Raw genomic sequence first — 15731 nt, forward strand, 5'->3', positions numbered from 1 at the left:
ATGTCCTGCAGTGTATTGATAACAAATGTTCCGACTTACCTGGATCTTAGTCACTGTCTTCGAACTAACGTCGCGTAGTTATCACCGGCTGCATTTCCACTGGAGCTTTCTATAATGAGTGGTTGCTTCAACTTGATTTTCATCTTGATACTGTAAGTAGACTGTATAGGTTTTTTTATTGGTAACGCCACATAGCGCTCTGTATGAAAATCACTGGCTGTGCTGTGTGCAGTCTGTGGCTGGTTTGCATTGTTGTTGGCTATTGTAGTGTTGGGCAGCTGGATGTTAACAGCGCGTAGCGTTGCGCAGTTGGGGGTGAGCCGCCAGCATTGGTGGAAGTGAGGAGAGAGATGGCGGAGTTTTGAAATTTGTAATACTGGATATCATGAACTGCTATATACATTATGACTTTTGAACACTATTGAGGTAAATACACTCCTGGAAATGGAAAAAAGAACACATTGACACCGGTGTGTCAGACCCACCATACTCGCTCCGGACACTGCGAGAGGGCTGTACAAGCAATGATCACACGCACGGCACAGCGGACACACCAGGAACCGCGGTGTTGGCCGTCGAATGGCGCTAGCTGCGCAGCATTTGTGCACCGCCGCCGTCAGTGTCAGCCAGTTTGCCGTGGCATACGGAGCTCCATCGCAGTCTTTAACACTGGTAGCATGCCGCGAGAGCGTGGACGTGAACCGTATGTGCAGTTGACGGACTTTGATCGAGGGCGTATAGTGGGCATGCGGGAGGCCGGGTGGACGTACCGCCGAATTGCTCAACACGTGGGGCGTGAGGTCTCCACAGTACATCGATGTTGTCGCCAGTGGTCGGCGGAAGGTGCATGCGCCCGTCGACCTGGGACCGGACCGCAGCGACGCACGGATGCACGCCAAGACCGTAGGATCCTACGCAGTGCCGTAGGGGACCGCACCGCCACTTCCCAGCAAATTAGGGACACTGTTGCTCCTGGGGTATCGGCGAGGACCATTCGCAACCGTCTCCATGAAGCTGGGCTACGGTCCCGCACACCGTTAGGCCGTCTTCCGCTCACGCCCCAACATCGTGCAGCCCGCCTCCAGTGGTGTCGCGACAGGCGTGAGTGGAGGGACGAATGGAGACGTGTCGTCTTCAGCGATGAGAGTCGCTTCTGCCTTGGTGCCAATGATGGTCGTATGCGTGTTTGGCGCCGTGCAGGTGAGCGCCACAATCAGGACTGCATACGACCGAGGCACACAGGGCCAACACCCGGCATCATGGTGTGGGGAGCGATCTCCTACACTGGCCGCACACCACTGGTGATCGTCGAGGGGACACTGAATAGTGCACGGTACATCCAAACCGTCATCGAACCCATCGTTCTACCATTCCTAGACCGGCAAGGGAACTTGCTGTTCCAACAGGACAATGCACGTCCGCATGTATCCCGTGCCACCCAACGTGCTCTAGAAGGTGTAAGTCAACTACGCTGGCCAGCAAGATCTCCGGATCTGTCCCCCATTGAGCATGTTTGGGACTGGATGAAGCGTCTGCACGTCCAGCACGAACGCTGGTCCAACTGAGGCGCCAGGTGGAAATGGCATGGCAAGCCGATCCACAGGACTACATCCAGCATCTCTACGATCGTCTCCATGGGAGAATAGCAGCCTGCATTGCTGCGAAAGGTGGATATACACTGTACTAGTGCCGACATTGTGCATGCTCTGTTGCCTGTGTCTATGTGCCTGTGGTTCTGTCAGTGTGATCATGTGATGTATCTGACCCCAGGAATGTGTCAATAAAGTTTCCCCTTCCTGGGACAATGAATTCACGGTGTTCTTATTTCAATTTCCAGGAGTGTACATTGTTTGTTCTCTATTAAAATCTTTCATTTGCTAACTATGCCTATCAGTAATTAGTGCCTTCCGTAGTTTGAATCTTTTATTTAGCTGGCAGTAGTGGCGCTCGCTGTATTGCAGTAGTTCGAGTAACGAAGATTTTTGGTGAGGTAAGTGATTTGTGAAACGTATAGGTTAATGTTAGTCAGGGCCATTCTTTTGTAGGGATTTTTGAAAGTCAGATTGCGTTTGGCTAAAAATATTGTGTGTCAGTTTAAGCATAGTCTTGTATAATTGTTCAAAAGGGGACGTTTCATATGTCGACCCTTAGCCGAGGATACCTCACTGGAATCTTCTGATTTTTTCCTTGTAGTTATAATTAGTATAGCTATTGTTTATTGCTAGCGCGTAATTGTAGAGAGAATCTCCTTTGTAGTTGCAGTCTTTCATTGTTGTACAGTAAAACAGTTGTGGCATGCATGTAGATTTGCACCAAGTATTTCGCAGCTGCGCTTGCAATTAACTAGATATTATTTTCAGTGCTATGTTAATGTGTTTTATTATTTTGCTCTTCAAATTGTGCTTTTCTGTGTTATCGTGTGAAATATTGTGACAATAATGGCGTGTGAAAAACGTTACACTAGGCTCCAAAGTAAACTGAGAAATAATAGTGACGACGAGCGTAGCTTATCAGCACCACTGTGTAATGAATTAACAGACGTTCCAAGTAGTAATTTGGTAACTGTACATAGGGAAATGGAGCGGGCGGCAAATAATGGTGTAGACAGTGAAACAGGTAGTGAACAGGGAAGCATTATCGATCGATCGGTCGGCAACAGCTCGCCTCAGGAATCCGAAATGACAGAACACAATATTGCAAATACTGTAGACTTAGGTTTTGGGTCCTCACCGTTTTCTCAAATGAGTCAAGACACATTTTCTGCTTGTCAAAATGTGAATGTTGCCGGTGAAAATGCACTGCCAAAAAGCATAGAGAAACAGATTCCAGACACTAATACATTATTATTGCAATTAATGCAACAAATGGAACAAAATCAGAGACAAACACAGCAAAAGCTTCAAAAGTTAGACGCAATGGAACAAAATCTTCAAAAGTTAGACACAATGGAAGAAAATCTTCAAAAGTTAGACACAATGGAACAACACCAGAGACAAACACAGCAACAGTTAGACGCAATGGAACAAAAGCTTCAAAAGTTAGACTCAGTGGAACATAAGCTTGAACAAACACGTGAAGATTTAACTACTGAGTTACATAACATTGAATCGAAATGTCAAAAAGTCTGTAATGATGTAAAAACACAAATTTGTGAGCATTTTCAACCTATTTTTTCGCGGCATGAAAATGCATTACAGAATCATGAAGCAGCCATAAAAGAACTGCAAACTATTGTTCATGAAAATCATGAGACCTTGCAAGCTAAAATTGACTCAGTTGCATCTACCGATTCGGTTACGCAACTTGCAAAAACTCAGGAAAACTTAAAGGACACAGTAGATACTCTGAAAATTGGTTCAGAAAGACACATGGAGGAAATTAGTTCATTATCAGAGAAAGTAGTTGAACTTTCGGATCAGCTAAATAATTTATCTACGAAGGTAGATGATAAGCTGAATGACACAAAACCGGTAGTCTTTAATGACACAGAAGAGTGCGAACAAATTAGGAAATTCAAACAAAATCAGAATCAAATTAATACGCTACACCAAAGAGAAATCCGGGAAGTACAAGATCAGTTGGCACAAGTAATACAAGAATTACATATTTCAGAGGACACTCGCGCCCCAATACGGGGAGAGGGACATAGAAATACGGAACAGCCACAAAATAATAACACAGCGCATTTCGGAAATTATGAACGAAATTGGCAAGGTGCACCGAATTTTGAAATGGAACCGCCGAAACGACGTAACAATGACCGACATGCGACTCGCCGACATGATGATTTTGACTATAAGCTGTTCATTACTACACGTAAATTCAAACTATTTAAGAATTCTGGCAACGACATTCATCGACAAGCATGGCTCCATCAATTCTCTCATTGTTTTCCTCCCAACTGGTCATTGGAGCACAGGTTAGAATTATGTGTGGCTACTTAGAGAATGAACCAGCTGTAAGAATGCCGATCGGTCATTCACGATTGTCACAGTGAAAGAGAATTTTATCATGCCTTCCTCTCAGCATATTGGTCTCAAGCTACGCAAGACCGAGTAAAACATAGCATCATGATGATGAAACACTTTGAACAATCTGAATTTTCCAGTCTTGTCAAATATTTTGAAGACATGTTGCACCAGAATCAATACCTGTCAAACCCATACAGCCCTTCAGAACTCATCCGTATTTGCTTAATGAAATTGCCTGAACATTTAAGAAATATTATTTTGGCAGGACGTTGCAAAGACGACATTGAAGCTATTCAGGGACTCTTACAAGAATTAGAAATTGACACAGACAGTCGCGGGATGCGAAAACAGGAAAACAATCACTACAGGTCACATCCGTCACAATTCCGTGACGACAGAAACAATAACTGGACACGACAAGTCTATTCTTACAACGCAAATCGTGACCAAAACAGACACCACCCATATGACAACCACTGGCAGAGTAATAATAGTTACAGAGAAAGATCGCATTTCCGTAGTAATGAATATGACAGAGACAATCATAGAAACAGACAATATGGCAACCAGAACTATTATTATCAAGGAAGAGAGAATAACTTCAGACACAACGGTCCTCCGCGCAGTTACGACTCAGGGAGAAGTTCTCCACCACGTGACCGACAAGAAATTAATTACAGAAACTACCGACATGACGACAGACAATATAATCCTAACGACAGACCCGAATTTCATCAGAACTTGCGGGTTTCAAACAGGGCAGGACCCTCTCGGCAAGGTGAATTTGTAGAAGTTAGGTCTCCTAATCCTAATAACGACGCGCGCCAACAAAGAGATTGCAGACAATGATTCGCACCGCAGGCAGCCACGTGCGCCGGCTGGCTCAGAGAAAAATAACATAGACGCTAACCTTGAGAAAAATTTTAGCATTCCTTACCGACGTATACCGCATGATAATTGCGTTCAAGTTGAAACTCTGCGTACTAGGAAGGGTAAAGAATTGCACCACGTTTCACGTGTAAAACTGTTTATTGAGAGATAATCTGTTTTTTTAACTTAATTTTTGCTACAAAATTTTTCACTTTACATTACTAATATGCTTAGTCAGACTTCGAATCTGTTAACATGCAACAATGTTTGAAGTTAAATATCCAGTCAAGAACCAAGAGAACTTATTTAAACAGAAATTACGAAGTCATTGTTATTGTGAACAGACGACACAGTGTTATTGTGTGTGTACATTCTTGCTTGTTAGTTGCACGATTACATAACGACTATAAGGCTCACATACTTAGAAAATTTACCAGTACTGCTAATGAGATTTTAATGCAACATTTTGGTTTACTTGAAAATACATTCTGGATTTAAAGCACTTCCTGTGAGATACCAGATGACACAGTGGTTAGTTTATGTGACAGCTACACGATTTTATCACGACACTACTAATGAGTGACAATTTACAATATTGCTTTTGCGCTGTATCTGTTTTATATCTGCACAGTTTTTCTGTATTATTCTGGATAGTAAAACATGTTTTAGTAGTAACTTTTATGATATAGCTACAATGAGACTGCCTTTTCCATAGCACAACAATACGTTACAGCACAGTACTTTCTTCATCACAGCAATAAGCGTAATAACTAAGATATCTATACGCAAAGCATTTCACTTTTGTTTATCATGAGGTAAGTACATTGGCTTCTGCAGAACTTAGCTTTCGGAGGACAATAACTATGACACTTCCACAGAGATTATCTTACAGCAAGACGCACATTTAGCACTACAGGACACGTATTTGAGTGATTAATTTTGTACTTAAATCATTTATTTTTAAAGATATTTGAAGTACAATGATACAAAGGTTTTCCGTAATACATTTCATTCCATTGTTGTAATCTGTAACACCTGAGGGTATAATTACATTAATCCTCAGGGGGGTACACGCTTACTTTGTGCACCATGTGTGTGGCAAGCACAAGGAGCCCTAGCTAATATGGTATTTGCTTATACAACTTTACACATCGGTACCATATTCCTCTAACACACAAATTACACAGCTATCTGATCATTTAACTGAGAGATAAACATTTTTTTTATTACATCAGTGACAAATGTTTACGTAATTACACAGCTGGATAACTTCGCACTTATGAAATTGTATTTTGTCTGTACTTTGTGAACTGTTCATATTTTTTCAGAACCATTGTGATACTATGAGAGCTTTGAATGATGTATTTGGTACGAGATCATGATTTTTAAAGTACGTTTGAGGTAGATGACACTACTGAAATGAGCAGAGAATTTTTTTTAGGTTTTGAAATTATTGGAGGAAGCTACGACGATTTTGAGAGTTGACTGAGGTGTTATGATGTTATTATTACGATGACTATGTGTATTATGCTGTTGCGGTATGTTTATGATCAATAAGCTGATGCTATATGAGTTATTTGATTATGCTACGTATCTGTTATGATGAAATATTGAAGAAGTGTCGACGAATAAGGTAAGGAATAATGAGTAGTGGTTAGGGACTCTGGTTTGTGAAAAAGGTTGTTGGAAACCTAGAATCGTACTTTAAGAGTTATGAAATGTATGTAAATGCGTGAATGTATTACAATGCCGACGAAAATTTTTTGGACAATGTTATATCAATAGCATTTTGTTTCTGCAGATTTGTAACGCAAACTCTTGACCTGTGAAATATTTTTATATGAGACTGTCACTGTAGCGGAAATTGCTGTCGTAAATATTTCAGTAAGAAAGTTAAGTGACCACCTTCACATAATGTGTCGTGGGCACCCAGCTGCGCGACAGACGCCTTGCAGAATTTGCCTTTCAGAGGCACAGGTGGAAAAAAAAGGATGCCATTAGCCTTGCTATTGACTTTCCTTTGTAGAAAGCATCGTAAATACGACACTCTCAAACTTGAAAACATGATTACACTGTAGAGTACTTAATTTATGATATTTACTGAAATGAAATGATGAGAAACATTTCATGTCTATTGTCTTGCTAGTTGAAAGATTGTTTACTGCATTATGAAATGCCATATGGCTAGTGAATGACGTTTCACGCCTTGCTTTGCCTATTTTGTTTAATATCTAGTTTCTAGCTGCACTACAGCATTGGTTAAAATAAAATTTAATAGATGTACTAATATAGATATTTTATGCCTACAGATCCAGTAAATAACCATTTTATAATCTACTTCAAAAAAACGAGGGAGCACAAAAAGACATTTCCCTTCACAGGAATTGCATACATAATTTTTGTCAATGACTGGGTAACTTATTTAGTACTGTTATTTAAGGTGATGCATCACCCTAGTGTTAAGATGTGACATAGGTATTAAACATGGCCATTTTTACTGTAATATTTTTTCTGCTTGAGCTTTGTCATGTTTAGATGGAAGTTATTGCATTTGCTGCTGCTGTTTGCCAGGCATAGTGCTTCTAAATTTCACTTTACATTGCTCTGTTAAGCCAGTTTTACTACTGATTTATTTTTCTTGTTTGCTGCTCATTGCCTTATATTAGTTGTAATACTGTTGCTTGGTTTGCCAATTTGCATTTTTTTGTCCTTGTGGTTTGTGTTAATTTGTTATGTGCTGCTGCATTGCCTTGTCCCTTGGTATATATATACCTGAGCTCAGTAGATTTAAGTTAGCTTAAGAGGGGGTAGACTATATAAGAAACTAACTATGATGGATTGAAAGAAATGCATTGAGAAGCTATAAGAAAATGTTTTGGCAAAAAAAGTAGTGTACAGTGGAGAAAAACTATTTTTGAAAAAGGATGTGAACAGAATACAGAAAGCATGCTTGGATAGGATTTTTTTTTGGCTGGAGCAAATGGCGAAATAAGAAGACCGATCTATGGAATGAAGTTTTGGGTTGGACTGCAGTACCAAATGTTACACTGAAAACAAACCTTGTCCTTTCCTTTTGTGTTGTCCCACTATGTGTTTGTGTACCCTTGTGTATTTGCTTTCTTCCTGTCTCTGCGTAGTTTCACAGAATTTTTTCTTCTTCTAATACTAAGCTACATTCACTATGATGAGGAATACTGTTATCCTCAAATATAATTGGCATTAATAATATGTTATTTACCTTGAAAATATGCTTAGACATTATTTATTCTGTTTTGTTTTAATGCTCATGTGTGAAGTTCATGTTTCAAAAGTTATTCTGATCTTTTATGTATTTACTTATTTCATAAGTCCTGTAACACTGATGTATATGTTAGTTCGATTCTTTTGTAAAGCCTGTACTACAAATGTTATCTGTATTCTTACGTTTTTAATGATGTATTTTGTACCTTTGTTATTGTATTCTTATGTTATAAAATTGTAATTGACACCAGTTCATCAAATTAAGTAACTTGTAAGTTACATTTCACTGCACACGTTTCTGTTGGTCATAGTATATGGACAATATGTGAGAAGTAGGGACTGTTAGTGTTTGCACGTGTGTTAATAATTCAGCAAGGGACTGGATAACAGCTTTGCTGGTTCTAAGGACAATTCCAAAAACTTTGTGAGTGCACAAGTGGTGGTTATGGACTTGCTATATTATCCGCAAGACTGTTCAATGGTGATTGTGCACCTGCAAAGTCACAACAGATGGCTGCTGGCCATCTCTACAAGGACTACAGTGGGTCTGCATCTTTGATGACCCACCAGTACCATTATTTCTACAAGGACTGCAGTGGGTCTGCACCTCTGGTGGCCCACCAATACTGTAATCTCTACCAGGACTACAGTGGGTCTGCTCTGTGATGACCTACCTACCAATACTCTTCAAAATGTCGAATGACTCTGCTGTGGGTTTGCTCTGTTGTGGCCCATTACCTGTCAGCATGTCAAGAGTCAACACTGTCTTTCCATTGGAAGGACAACACTACTTCTTCAAGACTGCATGGAAATCCACTACTTCCATGTGCATTGTCTTTTACTGCTCAGACTTTGAGAAAAGAAACGGCAGTTTTACTGTGATGAATGATCAGGACTGTCTTTATGGACTGTGAGAAAATTTTAGCTTTTGACCAACATTGTATTAATAAGTGTGTGCATTTGATTTCTTTGTTATTGTAATTATGAAAAATTTTTTCAAATCTGTATTGGCCACTGCCCAAAACAATTTGTAAAATTTTTTGTGGGGAGCATGGGGGCTATATAAGTAGACTGTATAGGTTTTTTTATTGGTAACGCCACATAGCGCTCTCTATGAAAATCACTGGCTGTGCTGTGTGCAGTCTGTGGCTGGTTTGCATTGTTGTTGGCTATTGTAGTGTTGGGTAGCTGGATGTTAACAGCGCATAGCGTTGCACAGTTGGAGGTGAGCCGCCAGCAGTGGTGGATGTGAGGAGAGAGATGGCGGAGTTTTGAAATTTGTAATACTGGATATCATGAACTGCCATATACATTATGACTTTAGAACACTATTGAGGTAAATACATTGTTTGTTCTCTATTAAAATCTTTCATTTGCTAACTATGCCTATCAGTAGTTAGTGCCTTCCGTAGTTTGAATCTTTTATTTAGCTGGCAGTAGTGGCGCTCGCTGTATTGCAGTAGTTCGAGTAACGAAGATTTTTGATGAGGTAAGTGATTTGTGAAACGTATAGGCTAATGTTAGTCAGAGCCATTCTTTTGTAGGGATTTTTGAAAGTCAGATTGCGTTGCGCTAAAAATATTGTGCGTCAGTTTAAGCATAGCCTTGTATAATTGTTCAAAAGGGGACGTTTCAATACGAGAAACAAGCGAGTATCTTCTGACAGGTAAAACAGATCGAACATCCTACACCTCACCTGACAATCAACTCCACACCAAAATGAATCAAAATCACTCTCCCCAGATTTTGCAACGCACCTTTAGCGATCAGCCACAGTTCATGTGCTGCTGTAAAGATGCGAGGCTCCAGTCCTTAGAAAGAAAGGCCAAGAAAGACTGTTGGTATCTGACGGAAGAGCAGTAAGAAAATGTTTGAGTCTGTTATAGAATAGGACCCATGAACGAAGTAAATGGGAAGATTAAGGTCTTTATGATCTGTGGAAACATCACAAAATTGTTGAAGTCATGAAACGAAAGAACAACTTGGACGCTTTATATGGTAAGACAGCCAGAAAACAAGGCTGTGGATCAAAATAAGACACGCACTGTCAATTCGCGTTTCAGAATGGTCTCTCGTGGAATATATCATTTTTCTTTTCACCAATCAGGTTATAAAATAACTTGCTCAGCGCCTGCTGCTTCGCTCGCGTCGACTGCATAGTTTGCACAGATTCTTTTTTTCTGTTATCTACTTTTTATGTTGTTCACAAACTGCAAAACCTAAATTTTTTACGTTAATTAAGGCCATAGAGACACGGTCTTTTCCGAACGCACTTCTGACCAAAAAGCGATTCTGTTACTTGGAGTCCAAGGTTCCTGTTAATCATGCCTTTTGCTATCTTGTGGTGATATTTCCATAGAAACTTTCATTCCCTAACATGTATTTCTTTATATCTAAGTAGATTTCTTGGATTCAGCTTTTTTTGATGTAACTAAATGTTTTCTTAAATATTTTCATCCCCTATTTCTCTCCCTTACGAGTGGAATTTCGAGCAATCCTTCTACGCCTACAGTATAAGATCAACAACGTTTCAGAATTTCAGTTTTCTATCCTTAGCAGTTTGACCTGGGTAATGATAACCCTATTTCATCCCCTTAGGGGTTGAATTTCCGAAAATAAAAAAAAATGGTTCAAATGGCTCTGAGCACTATGGGACTCAACATCTTAGGTCATAAGTCCCGTAGAACTTAGAACTACTTAAACCTAACTAACCTAAGGACATCACACACACCCATGCCCGAGGCAGGATTCGAACCTGCGACCGTAGCAGTCCCGCGGTTCCGGACTGCAGCGCCAGAACCACACGGCCACCGCGGCTTTCCGAAAATAGCGGAAAACGATTTTTTTCATTTCTAATCGAGAAGACAAGTACTAATTTTCAAAGATTTAGCTTTAAAAATGTTTTCAAAATGAAATATTTTCATAAAACATTTCACTGCCTTAGGAATTGAACTGCCTAAAACAGTGAAACACGTATTTTTATTTCTAACTGAGAAGCCAAATTCAAAGTTTCGTAGTAGTAGCTTTAAAAACACTTTAGTAGTTCAGCAAGATGTGGCCACTTTTCAAAAACAACTTTCACCCACTATTTCACCCCCATAGGAGCTCAATTTCCAAAAATGATTAAATCTGTATTTGATGTGACTTTTCATGCTTTCCCGACGGATCTGTTGCAAATACGCTTCTCGGGTCTGCCGCCGGATCGTATTGTGTAAATCGTACAATATTTCTTCGATGCAACTGCTCGACATCATCAGGTGGTGGTAGCTGCTGCTGTCACTGCTACAAGGCGCGACTGATGATAATCGCGCGGCGGCGTCGGAATTTATCATGACGGGAGCAGGCAATACGCGTGCGCGAGAAGACGCTCATAGTTGGAGAAAGCGGCGCTCCTGGTGCCCCCTACTGGGAGCTGCAGAAAGGCCATCCACGCGTGCGCTTTGGGCAATAACTGTGCTGCCGGACGCTCCTGGGTATAAAATTTGAACTAAATCTCAGCTACGCGTTGAGTCACTTGAGGAAACGAAAGTTCTTATTTTCCCTGTTTTTGATTTAATGGCAGCCAGTGCTGGATTCCAGGCGGCGCTCAGTTGAAAACCTGCATCCCTGTTGATTAGATTGTCCGCCGTGCGAATATATATGGCCTCCTTAATAACACAGTCCCACTACCCCCCTCCGACATCAACACTCCCATCTCCATGCAAGACATCACACTCGTCCTCCGCTCCAAACGCAACACCGCCCCTGGTCATGATGGCGTCACCTACCGTCACCTCAAGGAATCCCCTCCATCCTTCCTGTCTGTCCTTGCTACCCTGTACAATGTCCTCCTCTCCACTGGATTTTACCCTGACCTGTGGAAGACTTCCCGTGTCCTGCTGTTCCCTAAGCCTAACAAACCCCCCTCTGCTACCTCTTCCTATCGTCCCATCTGCCTCACCTCCGTGTTCAGTAAGGTCTTTGAGGCCATCCTCTCTCGCCGTATCCACCGCCACCTTAACCTGCACCGCCTCCTTCCTCTTACCCAATGTGGCTTCCGGCATTCCTTCTCTGCTGACGACCAGCTCCTTAACCTTACCCATCTTCTTTCCCTCCAACTTAACTCCCGTCGCTCTGCTATCTTTGTTTCCCTTGATCTCCAGAACGGCTATGACCGTGTCTGGCATCCCGGGCTCCTTTTCAAACTCCAGACCTATGCTCTCCCCATCAACTTCGTTCGTCTCGTTGCTTCCTTCCTCTCCCATCGTCCCTCCTATGTGACTATCCACAATTCCAACTCCCGTACTTTCTACCCCTCTGCCGGCGTGCCCCAAGGTTCTGTCCTTTCCCCTCTCCTCTATCTCCTGTACACTGCTGATATGCCCAAACCTCCCCCTCCTGTTCATCTTCTCCAGTTCGCTGATGACACCGCCTTCCTAGCCCTTTATCCTACCCTTCAACGGTCCCAACGTACCCTCCAAACCCACCTTGACCAATTCACCGCTTGGTGCAACCAGTGGTTCCTCCGTGTTAATCCCTCCAAGACCCAGGCGATCATCATAGGCCGCACCACCCGCTCCTTCCGCCTCCATGATTTCTACCTCACCATTTACGGCCGTCCTATCCACCTCACTCCTACCCTCAAATACCTTGGCCTCACACTCGACCGCCACCTCACCTGGACTCCCCATCTCCTTACCATCCAAAACAAAGCTCACAACCGCCTCCGCCTCCTGAAACTCCTGTCCGGCCGGACATGGGGTCTGCATCCTTCCACCATCCTTCACACCTACAAATCCATGATCCGCCCCATCCTTTGTTATGCCAGCATCGCTTGGATTTCCGCCCCTCCCCGGTTCTATAAAGCCCTCCAAATCTTCGAACGCCATGCACTCCGCCTCGCCTTCCGCATCTGCCTTCCGGCCCCCACGCACATCCTCTATGACCTCATCCCCTTCCCCCACCTTCTCCTTTTCCTTGAACATATCCGCACACTATATATTGTCCGCCGCCTTGATCCCCCTCACCCCCTGGTGTCTCCCTTCCTCTCCACTCCCAACCAGTTGCCGCGCCTTTACCGTTGTGTCCCTCCCTCTCTCCATCTCCACACCCTCCATCTCCTTTCCCAACACAACTTCCACCGTCTACCACTCCTGGATGATGAGCTTCGCCCTGACATCTACCCTTCCTACCAACTCTAACCCCCTCTTCCTGCCTCCTCCTCAGGGCTCCCTCTCCTCCCCCTCCCTCCTTCTCAGCGGATTTCCCATCCTACTCCCCATCCATCTCTTGTGCCTTCTTTCGGTGTCTCTGCGCTCCCTCCTGCCCTGTCTTCCCTTTTCCTCTCCCGCCCCATGTGTCTCCTGCCTCTTCGTGAACCCACAGTTGCCCCTCCTCTCTTCCTCCCGCCGCTTCCCCAGCTGCCCCATGCTCTCCCCTCCTTTTCCATCCTCTCTGCCCTTTCCCTCGGCAGGTCCCGCCTGGTAGTTTTACTCTTCGTCGTGTGTGCTCCAAGTGGGTTTTAAGTGTGTTGTCTTCGGAGTGTTTTTAATACTGTGGCCAACTTTTAAACTGTGCATGTGCATCCAGTGTCTTCTCTGTGTTTTAAGAATCGCCAACTGTGTTTTTTAACTTTCTGGTGACTATTTTAACTGTCCCCAATGAACTTCTACATGTCAGTGATTTTTACCTCCATTTTTCTCCCCTTACTCTGTTTTATGTTCCCCTTTTTTTACCTCCTTATGTATGTATTATTTTATTCTTGTTTTAGTTGTCATGTCACTCGGCTGAAGAGCGGCGGATTGTGCTGCTGACAGCCCTCCCCTGCCCATATGGGGCAGCGGCATGAAATCACAATAAAGAAAAAAAAAAACACAGTCCCAGAAAGATGACGCTGGGGATAAAATTTCCGTCTGTTCGTAAAGCATACGATGTCCCGTGTCCAGGCAATGTTCCGCTACCGCTGATTTATCAGGTTGCCCCAGGCGTGTATGACGATGATGTTCGACGCAGCGTTCTTGCACGGTTCGGCATGTCTGTCCCAATATAAGATTTTCCACATTGGCATGGGATTTTGTACACGCCACGTTTTCTGAGGCCAAGGTCGTCTTTGACAGAGCACAATAAATTCCTCAATTTTTCTGGTGGCCGAAAAACACACTTGACGTCGTGCTTTTTGAGGATTCTTTCTATTCTCGAAGACATGCCACCAAAATTCAGAGGACTTCGTAGGACGCCTGAAGACACTTAAGTTACAAGCGTCGGATATTTTAGTTATTTTTGACGTTATATCTTTGTTTACGAAAGTACCTCTGCAGGACGCGTTAGAGCTTATCAGCAGTCAGTTTGAGAGAGACATTGTGGCGTTGTTTAAGCATGTGCTTACCTCAACTTATTTCTTATTTAATGACCAGTATTTTGAACAAGTGGACGGTGTCGCCATAGGAAGTCCTCTGTCTCCCATGGTGGCCAACTATTTTATGGGAGACTTTGAGGGAAAAGCACTGCAGTCAGCAAGTCTCAAACCTTCTTATTTTTGGCGGTATGTAGACGATACCTTTGTGGTGTGGCCCCACGGAGTAGAGACATTACCTGTGTTTCTCGGACATCTGAACTCGCTACATCCCAATTTACAGTTCACTATGGAAGTGGAAAAAGATGGTCTCTTACCATTCCTGGACGTCTTAGTCAGAAGAAGAGCTGACGATACATTGGGACACAGCGTCTATCGCAAATCAACTCATACAGAGCTATATTTGCAGGCCACAAGTTGCCATCATCCTGCTCAACGCGGTAGTGTACTATGCTCTTTGGTGCATAGAGCACATGTAGTCTCAGATGCCGACAGCCTACCTGGTGAGCTACAACACCTGAGAACGGTATTCCAACAGAATGGCTATTCCGAAAGGCAGATATGCCATGCATTCCGTTCTCAGCAAACTCGACGCAGGGATGTATATGAAGATGCGGAAGAAACCCACTGCAACAGCGTTCTTGCCTTATTTTGGAGGCATGTCTTCGAGAATAGAAAGAATCCTCAAAAAGCACGACGTCAAGTGTGTTTTTCGGCCACCAGCAAAATTGAGGAATTTATTGTGCTCTGTCAAAGACGACCTTGGCCTCAGAAAACGTGGCGTGTACAAAATCCCATGCCAATGTGGAAAATCTTATATTGGAACAGACATGCCGAACCGTGCAAGAACGCTGCGTCGAACATCATCGTCATACACGCCTGGGGCAACCTGATAAATCAGCGGTAGCGGAACATTGCCTGGACACGGGACATCGTATGCTTTACGAACAGACGGAAATTTTATCCCCAGCGTCATCTTTCTGGGAATGTGTTATTAAGGAGGCCATATATATTCGCACGGCGGACAATCTAATCAACAGGGATGCAGGTTTTCAACTGAGCGCCGCCTGGAATCCAGCACTGGCTGCCATTAAATCAAAAACAGGGAAAATAAGAACTTCCGTTTCCTCAAGTGACTCAACGCGTAGCTGAGATTTAGTTCAAATTTTATACCCAGGAGCGTCCGGCAGCACAGTTATTGCCCAAAGCGCACGCGTGGATGGCCTTTCTGCAGCTCCCAGTAGGGGGCACCAGGAGCGCCGCTTTCTCCAACTATGAGCGTCTTCTCGCGCACGCGTATTGCCTGCTCCCGTCATGAT

Source organism: Schistocerca serialis, chromosome 2 (genome assembly GCF_023864345.2).
Source record: "Schistocerca serialis cubense isolate TAMUIC-IGC-003099 chromosome 2, iqSchSeri2.2, whole genome shotgun sequence".
Taxonomy (NCBI): domain Eukaryota; kingdom Metazoa; phylum Arthropoda; class Insecta; order Orthoptera; family Acrididae; genus Schistocerca; species Schistocerca serialis.